This window comes from Lynx rufus, unplaced genomic scaffold, assembly GCF_022079265.1.
Source record: "Lynx rufus isolate CCGP_SWC_20201006 ecotype Redwood Valley unplaced genomic scaffold, mLynRuf1.p SCAF_7, whole genome shotgun sequence".
Lineage (NCBI taxonomy): Eukaryota > Metazoa > Chordata > Mammalia > Carnivora > Felidae > Lynx > Lynx rufus.
This window is the reverse complement of record NW_025814889.1, coordinates 4,809,628-4,818,684: the sequence shown is the minus strand read 5'-3', so window position 1 is coordinate 4,818,684 and position 9,057 is coordinate 4,809,628.

The following is a 9,057-nucleotide window of genomic DNA, read 5'->3' as shown; positions in this document are numbered from 1 at the left end:
AAGACCTAGAAATCACTAAGAAAAGGATTCATAACCCAACAGATGAAGGAAAACCGGCGAAGACTCTGGACAAGAAATTTATGAAAGAGAAACCTCGAATGTCCCCTGAAGGGAAAGGGTGGTTAGTAATGATCAAGGAAATGCAAATTAGTAAATATTTAATTCAACAAAAGGATATCAATATATAGCATCTTCCTGATTAAAGTTAAAAGGTCTGATAGTTTATGTGGATGGGGCGTAAGGGGGACACAGCCAATGGGGGTGTCAGTTGAAGTGTGTATTTTGAAGGGTAGTAGATGATAGTGAGCCCCATTAGAAGTGCATACCACACGTGCTCAGTATTTCTCCTTTTCATAAACGTACGTTAAACTCAGGCATATCCTGCAGAGACGTGTATGAGGACGTTTAGCACAGCAGTGTTGGTAACAGTGAAGGACCCCATTAGAAAGGGTAAGTTGGAGAGTATATTCTTACAATGCCTATGTTCTGTTAAGGTGAAGATGAATTAGAGTTACATGTTTTCACTAATAGACTAGTCTAAACGCTAATAGATTTAAGACTTAGAATGGGAGATGGAAAAAAAAGTTGCGCACCTTATTTATGTGCAGTATGGGTCCATTCGTGTCCTGAGTATCTAAGGATACCTGTGTGTATAGTCAATGCACACCATCACGGAGCCAGTGTCATGCTGGGGTCTCCTCTGGGCGAGGAAGGGACGTGTGACTTGGGAACAGGCACAAAGGGAGTGTCATCTCTCTGTGACATTTAATTCCTTAAAGCTATAAGCAAACACAGAATTCTATTTGTTCAGGTTGGGCAGCAAACAGGTAACATGGGTGTATTCTCTATGTGATTTGGTGTTTTGTGTTTTTTCGTAATAACAATGTAAGGCCCAGAGGAGGAACAAATGGCAAAAATGTCTTTTAAGAAAAGAGGAAGAGATCCCTGCCACTGCTATAAAGTGGACTCTGTTTAAGAATACTTTTCAGCTTGGGGCACGCACCTGGGTGGCTCAGTCGGTTGAACATCCGACTTCGGTTCAGGTCACGATCTCACGGTCTGTGAGTTCGAGCCCTGCGTCGAGCCCTGTGCTGATGACTCAGAGCCTGGAGCCTGCTTCGGATTCTGTGTCTCCCTCGCTCTCTGCCTCTCTCCAGCTCATGCTCTCTGTCTCTCGCTCTCAAAAAATAAACATAGAAAAAAATTAAAAAAAAAATACTTTGCAGCTTCGTACCGGCTACGAGGTCCTGTTTTGGTTGGGAGACCTTACGTTTCACAACAGTTGCTGACACTCGCTCACCGCCCGTATTTTTGGGCAGGGAAACAGGTTGTGGCTACTTTCTTAGGTAAACTAGACTCCGAAAGCCCTGAGCGTGCTGTGTGGCTCCCGGGGCCTGCCCGCCTCTCATCTGAGGTTTTAGCCCTTAGGTGATTGTGAACCTTCTAGATGTGGCTCTGGGCAATGCTCCCAGCCACAAATCCCCCTCTTTGGAGAGATGGGAGCCTGAGGACCTGGTTCACCAGGAAGACCCATCTTCGGGCTCCGGGGCGCTGCCGGCCCCCCCACAGGTTGAAGCGAGGGGAGGTGCACTGTCCCGCCCCTCTCTGGGCCCCCTCCTGTCACGACGGAAGGACGAGGCGTCGCCTCCTTTCCTCCTTCCCGCGCTGATGTTCGCACTCACCGAAATGCTGCACGTGGCAGCCCGTCCCTACTTCGGGATGAGTCTGCGCAAAGCTTCGAAGTTGTTGGGGACAAAAAGAATGCCTTTCGTAGCACGTCCTCTTTCCCTCCTGGGTTGCTCGGCCGTGCTTTCTGTCCGGGGGCAGCAAGCCACCCTTACTTTCAAGCCGCCGCGCTCCGTTATTCATGAACGTGGGCCTAACGCGGGCCCTGCACACAAGGCCCCCTGTGTGCTCACGTCATGAGCTGCCGTCCCACAGCCGTCAGGAGGGCCTGCAGGCTGGCGGCTGTCCCGGCCTCGGGGCGGCTCTGTAGCCTTTATTCTTCTCCCTGTAATGGCCCAGAAAACACCTCCAGCCCTGGGGCTTTGCTTTCTCTCTTTCCTCCGTGTGGGCACCTCATGGCATTGACAGCCGAGCCCCATTACGTTGGTGTGAAAGTCCTGTGATCTCCGGCAGTTTGAATGAAACCGTGTCTCAAGTGGGTCCAATCTAAACAAGGCGCCTCCTATAAGCCTAATGTCTCAGAACCATAAATCAAGGGACAGAAGATTCATGAGAGGTCTCCCCCACCCCCCCCACCCCCCAAACACACACTTACTTCTTTATATGAAATTTTCCTTTCCAGCAGCTGGTCTGCAGGTGTGTGGTTCTGGGGACCCAGACGTCAGAGCGGAGAGAGAAGATGAAGCTGAACCCTGAGCCAGGTTGTGCGATTACTTCGGCTTCCTGCTCTCTGCGTGATCGATGCAGAAAACCCCCATTGCTTCCTGTTGTCAATGCAAATCCTGAGACTCATTCTGCTGCGTTAGAGACAGAGTGCCAGATGGGACAAGAGGCGGGAACGTTGACTCAAACCTCGGTTCACTTTCCCCGTGCAGCCAGCCAGCCCGCCCGCCCGCTAGCCTACCTCCATGGTAGCTACCCTCCCTCTAGCCACCCATCCAGCCCTCCCTCCCTCCCTCCCTCCATGGACTCAGTTTCCCCTCCTGCCCTCTCTCCACCCAGCCAGCCAGCCAGCCAGCCATCCCTCCTCCCTCCCTCCGTACATTTATCCTTTGTTCCTTTCTCTTTATTTACTTTAAAGCAGTTGTTTCATTTTAGGTTCTCTGCTGGTCACTAAGGATTAAAAAAAAAAAATCCATAAAAACGAAGCTTGGCCCTGAAGGATTTCAGGGACCATTTCTCGGGGAGGAGACACGGGAGCAAGTGCTGTGTCCAGAAGCGTGGTGGTTGGGGCATGAGGCTCACACAGGACGAAGAGCTAACTCTGCTCTTGGCAGAGGAGGGAAGTGGGATGCCCGGGATTCGGCTCCCGGGTCTTGGGTTAATCAGTGCAACTGCGTTCATTTTTATATTCACGGTGCTGTGTAGTTTACAAAGCCTTACAAAATGGCCATTACTGGCTGTACGTTTCTGTGGTAAATGACTCATTGTTAGGTTTTTTTCTTTTGGTGGCGGTGAGTGGGGGATGGAAGTCAGAGGAGTCCCTTGCTTCTTTTAAAAAAACAAAGAGGGGGCGCCTGGAGGGCTCAGTCACCTAAGTGTCCAACTTCGGCTCAGGTCATGATCTCATGGTCTGTGGGTTTGAGCCCCACGTCGGGCTCTGTGCTGACAGCTCGGAGCCTGGAGCCTGCTTCGGATCCTGTGTCACCCTCTTTCTCTGCCCCTCTCCCGCTCACACTGTCTCCTTCTCTCCAAATAATGGACGTTAAGACAAAGAGTATACAATTTTATTCAAGGAACATAGCAACAATATGCTTTAATTCCATATACCAGACTGGAAATGGAAGAAGGGCAGGCAAGGGAAACCAGCTGTCCTTTGTGGCATCATCGGAGGGGACACCAGCCAGCGCCGTGTGGGGATGGGAACTTTCCACTCAGAGCAGGTTGACAGTAGGGTGCAGCTTTGGATGCCTATGGCGCCGACCAGAGCGATGTCATCTGAACGCCTGGATGACATCCGCCTCTCCCCGCCCCTGCTGTCTCACCAACGAGCAATTCCCAGACCTGAGAGCTGCACCTGAAGGGCTCGGGTGGCCTTCCCCAGACGGTCTGACCTTGTCCGCGGATCACGCCTGTGCGGCCCTACAATAGGGCAGTGTAATAACTAAGGCTCAATGAAGCCAACTGACATTTGTAGTGACGAGGAGACTGTGGCCCAAGACGGGGGCCTTCGGTTCTTATTTTGAACACGTTCCTTCACAGAAACAAATATTACAGGTTCCCGGGCCAGCAGCCTCCAAGCACGTATCCCTTCACATTCCAGAAACACTTAACTGTGATGGTTAGGACATTTCTGCGGGCTTCTGCCCGGGTCCCGGAGGAATGAAACCCAGAGTAAGGCAGCCGGCCAGCTGCAAACACAGGTTCCTGCTGGGGGCTGTCGGGAATGGGCAACCATGTCCCGTAAGCACGTATGATGGAGTCCAAAGGACAGATGGTCAAGAAACGTGACTGCATCTACCCGAGCCCAGCAAAACAAAACATGATTTCCAAGATAGGCTTCCGATTTGTACGGACCGTGAGAAAAAGCAGGAAGAGGTAGAGGGGCGGGGAAGCTTTCCTGGGATGCTAGAGGGGCTGTGGGAACCTGGAAGGGTTTTACAAGTTTGTACCATCGGGTGGTTCCTTCTCATCACAGGTGCACTTCCAGATCTATTGTGTGTCACCAGAGAGGCCAACAATGGCAGGGGGAGAGTGAGAGAGACGTAAAAAAAGTCTCTCAAGCTACTGGGCAAAAGTCAGGTGAGAAAGCGACAATGTTGGGGCGCCTGGGTGGGTCACTCAGGTAAGCCTCTGACTCACGGTTTCAGCTCAGGGCATGACCTCACAGTTCGTGAGTTCGAGCCCCACATCAGACTCGACGCTGACACTGTGGAGCCTGCTTGGGATCCTCTGTCTCCCTCTCTCCGCCCTTCACCTCCACCCCCTCCCTACTCTCTCAAAGTAAATACACACTAAAAAGATTATAAAGAAAGCAACAATATATAGGTTAGAGATAATCGGAAATCTGGCCCGGCATAGCCTAGTTACTACCTGGAAACATATTCACGGACAGGACTCTTGAGGGTAGATGGAGAGAAAGGGATTCTATGAGGGGTGTGAGGGTTAATTTTATGTGTCACCCTGACGGGGCCAAGGGACGCCCAGGTAGCTGGGAGGTTATTTTCCAGCTATTATTTCCAGTTATTATTTCCAGGCACATGCGTGAGGGTGTTTTCACAAGAGATGAGCACTGTGTTTGCAAGACTGGGTAAAGCAGGCAGCCGTCGCAAGGCAGGCCCTGCCCACTCGGCTGAGGGCCTACGTACAACAGAGAGGTGGGGGAAGGGAGAATTTGCCCTCCCTGCCTGAGCTGGGCCATCGCTTTTGTCCTGCTCTCAGACCAGGACTTACACGACAGGTTCCCATGCTTCTCAGGCTTTTGCGCTTGGACTGAATCACACCAGCGGCTCCCGGGTTCTCCAGCCACAGATGGGAGACGGTGGGACTTCTCGGTCTCCATAACCACGTGAGCCGACTCTGATAATAAACCCTTATATCTGCATTTATCTCTCTATATCCCGTTAGTTCTAGTTCCCTGGAGAACCCTGGCTACCACAACGACTGAGTGGTTCGCAAATCTCGCTGTCATAACTCAACGTGGTGATCCCGTTTGACCTTGAACCTAGGACCCATCATTTGCTATGCACCAGTGTTGTTTAGATTTGGCATTTGTGAAGATATAGCCTATTACCTCCTGAGCTTTTTGCTTTTTGTCAGGGCGGTGATGTAGGAAAGCAGCTACGCTGGGATTTCCGGGGCTCAGGGTCAGACGGAGCTGAAACGTCAAATCCCACACCCCGATTTACCAGGGGGGCGGCAATGGCGGTCATGCAACCTTCCTGATCTATTCCAGTTGCTCTCAGCGCCGATCAGTCACCTGGAGGGCTTGTTCAAACAGATCACTGAGCCCCGCTCCCAGACTTTCTGACTCGGTGGGTCTGGGGTGGGGCCCGAGGTACATTTCTAGCAAGTTCCAGGGCTGCTGCTGCTGGTGGGGGTATCGGGAGAAGCCGCACCGTGAGGCCACTGCCCTCGTCTGCTGCAGTCCGCCCTTCACCAGACTGTCTCGTTTTACTTTCTAGCCCGGGTGTAATGAAATGTCCTTGAAGCCTCATTTGTTAGGGAAACACGGAGTTTCGAGACTCCGCGCCCAGCCGGGCTGTTTCCCACGTGGACCCAGCTCCATGCTTCCTGGAGGAACCGCTTGGACCACAGCTCTTTCTTTCCTTCTTTCTCTTCCTTCTCTCTTTTCCTCTCCCTTCCTTCCTTCCTCTCTCTTTTCTCTTTCTCTCTCTCTTTCTTAAAATATATTATTTTTTTTAATGTTTATTTTTGAGAGACAGAGACAGAGCACGAGCGGGGAAGGGGCAGAGACAGAGACACAGAATCCGAGGCAGGCTCCAGGCTCCGAGCCGTCAGCACAGAGCCCGACGCGGGGCTCGAACCCACGGACCGCGAGATCATGACCTGAGCCACCCCAGGGACCGGGTTCCTAAGGCTGAGGCCCCGGAGACGCGCTCTACAGGCCTTGACCGTAAGGCACACGGTGGTGTTGTCCCCCCGTGCCGCCCTCTGCTTAGGCGTCCATCTGTGGCCCAGCTGCCCGGTGAATGTGGTGCCGACAGAGGAGGGCACATTACCTGACACCAGCTGCGAACCATTTTCCTCAGGCCGCTCCGGCCGCTGAAGGAAATGATTGATGAATGGAAGGGGCCCCGCGACGTCAGATAAATCTCTGTCTCACCAGTGAGCAAGCCCTTGCCCCCGAAGCGGGGTTCTTTGGTGTTTCTTCCACTTCCGAGCAAGTCAAGGCCCTTTGGAAAGCCGGCCCCCCGCAGCTTTGTGAGGTCAAGGGGACGAATCCCGCCATCTTTCTGCACCGAAACACGGAGAACAAAGACGCAGCTTAGGGGGACAGTGCTGCCCACCAGAAGGTCACCTTGAGACAGCGTCTCTCCGTGAGATACCCGCTCATATGGAGAAGCGGCCACATCCAAGCACGTGGCAGGACGGGGAGGGCCTCTCACTTTTGGGAACTTGCCAGACTGTGTCCTGGGCCGCACCCTATTTCCTCAGGAGGCCCTTTGGCCCAAGCTGGGACCTCTGGTCCCCTTAGGAAATCAGGATGCCCCCCTGGGCTTGCGGCGGGCTCCCCGGGGGACACGGGGAAGGCCGCTGCCTGGGGTCGGGATGATTCCCCGCAGGGAGGGAACGGGACAGCAGCCCAAGGTGAGGGACAGGAAAGCTGAGGCTTTTAGGAGCGTTTAGGGTGTATTCGACCACAAGGAGACCCCCAGAATCAAAGTGGGGTGGGGGCGTCGGGGTGGCTCAGTGGGTTGAGCATCCGACTCTTGATTTCGACTCAGGTCATGATCTCAAGGTTTATAAGATCGAGCCCCTGTTATACTCTGCAATGACAGCACTGAGCCTTCTTGGGGTTCTCTCCCCGCCCCCAGCTCCCCCCCCCACTCCCGCTTGCTCTCTCTCTCTCTCAAAATAAATAAGTTGACATGAAAGACAAACGTGTTCTCTTGGGGCACTCGGGTGGCTCAGTCGGTTGAGCGTCCGACTTTGGCTCAGGTCATGATCTCGGGGTTCCTGAGTTCAAGCCCCGCGTCGGACTCTGTGCTGACAGCTCAGGGCCTGCAGCCTGCTTCGGATTCTGTGTCTCCCCACCCCCTCAAAAATAAACATTAAAAAAAAATTTTTTTTTAAACTGTGTTTTCTCAGGGAACAGGGAGTGAGCTGCGGGCAGGCCCCAGGTCATCTAACCCCCGGCCCTAGACCATCGCAGGTGGTCCCCTGGGCAGAGGGCCACTGTGACGCCCCCACACGACGGTGTCCAGGGGAGGAAGCGACATCATCTCTTTTCTGTTGTTCTCTTGTGGGAGGGGGAAGCGTTCCCTAAATCCCCCCGGCCGACATCCCTTGTCTTTCTACAGCGACCCCCCCCCCCCCGCCCCACTCAGCAGACACGGGGTGGATTTGAATTCACGTCCAACCCTGAACCAATCGCCAACAAGGAGTCACTGAGATTTGTCCACACTATCACTGGGGGGAGTGGGTGTCGGGGGTCCACAGGGACCCCCATGAAGGGAGCGCAGGGAACGGAGAAAAAGACCACCTTCCGTGCCACAGGACTCGTGAGGCGCTGATCCGTGAATAAGGAGGAGGAGATGGCTGGGCTGTAACTGCCAGGGGAAGGAGCGCAGGGGAGTTTTATTCCGGGGACGGATTTCAGTCAGGGAGTGATAAGAGCAGAAACACGCATGCATATTCTGGAATGTTCTGGAAGATGGGCAGCAAGCAGCGAAGGGGGGCGCGGGGTCTGTGAGAGGTATGAGAGGGAGGGAGAAAAGTGAGGAGGGTGGTGCCTGTCAATCCGGACTACCGTCCACTGGATGGGTGACCAACAGGGTAAGTGTGGGGGTGGCTGGCCTGGTGAATCCAAGCCTCAGCTCCCGGGAAAATGGGATGCCGTATAGAATAACACAAAGGGATGGAGAAATGGGGCAGGCTGCCCTGCGGCCACTCCCTCACCCACCTGAGGACCCCGGTTCCCAGTCACCTGACAGGGGCGCTCTAAGGTCACGCATCTGACCTTGCCGCTCAGAGGCGGGAGGCAGAGGCAGTGAAGCCACGTCAAGAATGAAAAGACTGGGGCGCCTGGGTGGCGCAGTCGGTTGAGCGTCCGACTTCAGCCAGGTCACGATCTCGCGGTCCGGGAGTTCGAGCCCCGCGTCGGGCTCTGGGCTGATGGCTCAGAGCCTGGAGCCTGTTTCCGATTCTGTGTCTCCCTCTCTCTCTGCCCCTCCCCCATTCATGCTCTGTCTCTCTCTGTCCCAAAAAATAAATAAACGTTGAAAAATTAAAAAAAAAAAAAGAATGAAAAGACTTACGGGCTTCGGAACTGGTGGAAATGAGGGCCGGGGAGCCTCGGTCCCGCCCGTGTGCTAACGGCCCAACTCCCCAGTCAGCCTGTAGCGTTAACAGAGCCGAGATTCCCAGAGTACAGAACTTCCTTTCTCCCCGCAGGGGCGAGCTTGTCCTTGCTGGCCCTCAAAAGCTCGAGGGCATCCTTGGCTCTCTGACCTTGGCCAAGCTGGGGAGGTTCTCTCTCCTTTTATGTAACCCAGATAACGACAGGGAGAGAGTCCCCGCAATCTTTATTTGGGGGAGTAAGCCCCCTGAAAGCAGTCCCGCTATTTCCACATGTTTCCAGCAACAAGCTCAGCCTAGGGGTTCATCCTCTCCTGTAAAAACCCTGGTGTCCAGTCTCGTCACCCTTGTGAGTCGGTTCCTCAGGGGAGAAGGAATGGGACCGTCCTC